At 42.5% G+C, this 2,078-nt stretch overlaps 1 non-coding gene across 1 annotated transcript; it reads left to right on the top strand.

Annotated features, from left to right (window-relative positions):
* Positions 1-1,944: 1,944 nt before the first annotated feature.
* LOC116561889 lies at positions 1,945-2,078 on the top strand. Its single transcript, XR_004273656.1, has one exon. It is a non-coding gene; the product is annotated as a U8 small nucleolar RNA (small nucleolar RNA).

Here is a 2,078-nt window from a genome sequence, read left to right as displayed (position 1 = left end):
CTATATTATCCTTTTTAAAAGTGTGCAGTTCAGTGGCCTTAAGGGCATTCACAGTGTTGTGCAAGCATCACCACCGTCTTATAACTCTTTTCAACTTATAAAACTCAAACTCCACCGGGCACAGTGGCTCACGCCTGTAATCCCAGCTCTTTCGGAGGTGCAGGCAGGTAGGTCACATGAAGTCAGGAGTTTGAGATCATCCTGGCTAGCATGATAAAAACCTTGGCTCTACTAAAAATACAAAAATTAGCTGGGCATATTAGCTGTAGTCCCAGTTACTAGGGAGGCTGAGGCAGGAGAATTGCTTGAACCTGGGTAACAGAGGTTGCAACGAGCCTAGATCACCCCACTTCACTCCAGCCTGGGTGAAAGACTGAAACTCTGTCTCAAAAAAAAAAAAAAAAAAAGGAAAGAAAAAAAGAAAATAAATACAGGCATATCATAACATCCATTTGACATAAAAATGATCTGTTTTATTATGGTCCATTTCGCTCAGCACACCCTGACAACTATTTTAAAAACATGTCATGCCAAAAGATCTGTTCTGTTTCTCTCTGCATCTCCACGTCTCTGTCTTTGTGTCTGTCTGTCATCTTCCTCTCAGAGGAGGAGGAGAAGGAGAATTAAAGACAGAGGCAGAAGAGATACATGTTATAGAGTGGAATCTTGAATCGTATAAAAATGTGGAAACTTACAAAAGGTGTCTGTTTTTGCTCCTAAAAATACCCACGTTTGTACAAGAGCATGGTTCTTTTCATTTTATTTATTTTTTTCAGAGACAAGGTCTGGGTCTATCACCCAAGCCGGAGTGCAGTGGTGCAATCATAACTCACTGCAGCCCTAAACTTCTGGGCTCAAGCCATCCCTCCAAGTAGTTGAGATTACAGGAGTGAGATGCCACATTCAGCTGATTTTTTTTGTCTACTTTTTTTTTTGTAGAGATGAGGTCTCTATACTATGTCGCCCCTGCTGGTCTCGATCCCCTGGGTTCCAGCAATCCTCCTGCTTCAGCCTCCCAAAGCATTGGGATATAGGCATGAGCAACTGTGCCCATCTGGAGTATGTTTCTAGTTTAGTGCTTGATTTACTGTCTTCAGCTTCTGGAATAACCTCAAAATTAAGATTCACTTGAGGCCGGGGGAGATGGTGCATGCTTGTAATCCCAGCACTTTGGGAGGCCAACGTGGGCAGATCACTTGAGGCCAGGAGTTTGAGGCCAGCTTGGCCAACGTGCTGAAACTCTGTCTGTACTAAAAATACAAAAATTAGCTGGGTGTGGTGGCGCACGCCTGTAATCCCAGCTACTTGGGAGGCTGAGGCACAAGAATCACTTGAGCCTGGGAGTTGGGGGTTGCAGTGAGCCAAGATCATGCCACTGCTTTTCAGTCTGAGCAACATAGCAAGACCCTGTCTCACGCACACAAAAGAAACAAATAAATGAAGATGCATTTGAGCTGGAAAGTTATTCCCATCAGAGGAAGAATAATTGTGTTTGCATTTTTCATTCTTTGCCTTTGTGTTTTCTTGAGGAAATTCTTCCAGAGTCAGACATTCCCCGTTCTCTAAAAACTTCTCTCATTTGAGTCAGAGCTCTGCGAGCTGTTTCTTCTAGAGAGCTGCTCATGGATGATCTGTCACAACGAGTTTTAAAATGTGGTGTCATGGTCTCTTTTTTCTGAACCACATCAAAGAGCACAGATTATTTCCTTTCTGAGAACAAAACTCTTTAATGACAAGAAACAACAAGAAACTGAGCTGCCAACCAGCCCTATCAGGAAAGACACTGCCACCCTAACAATGACAAATGATCCACTGCTGCAACCTTTTGTCACTCTTTGAAATTTAAACCAAACCCGGTAATCATGTGCTCACATATATGTCTCTAAAACAAAATCACGATTTTTCACTCTGAAAACTCTTTATAGACCTGGATGAATAATCCTATCATCAGGTGGGATAATTCGTACCTGTTCCTGGTTTTGGAGGGCAGATAGACCATGATAATTGGAGTTAGCGTGATCCACGATTAATGTCTTTGTGTAATCAGGACTTGCAAACCCTGATTGTTTGTATCTCAT

The sequence above is a fragment of the Sapajus apella genome, unplaced genomic scaffold, assembly GCF_009761245.1.
Source record: "Sapajus apella isolate SASKATOON/1434 unplaced genomic scaffold, GSC_monkey_1.0 scaffold30, whole genome shotgun sequence".
Classification (NCBI taxonomy): domain Eukaryota; kingdom Metazoa; phylum Chordata; class Mammalia; order Primates; family Cebidae; genus Sapajus; species Sapajus apella.
Note: the sequence above shows the minus strand (reverse complement) of the source record. Positions and strands in the feature narration are given on the sequence as shown.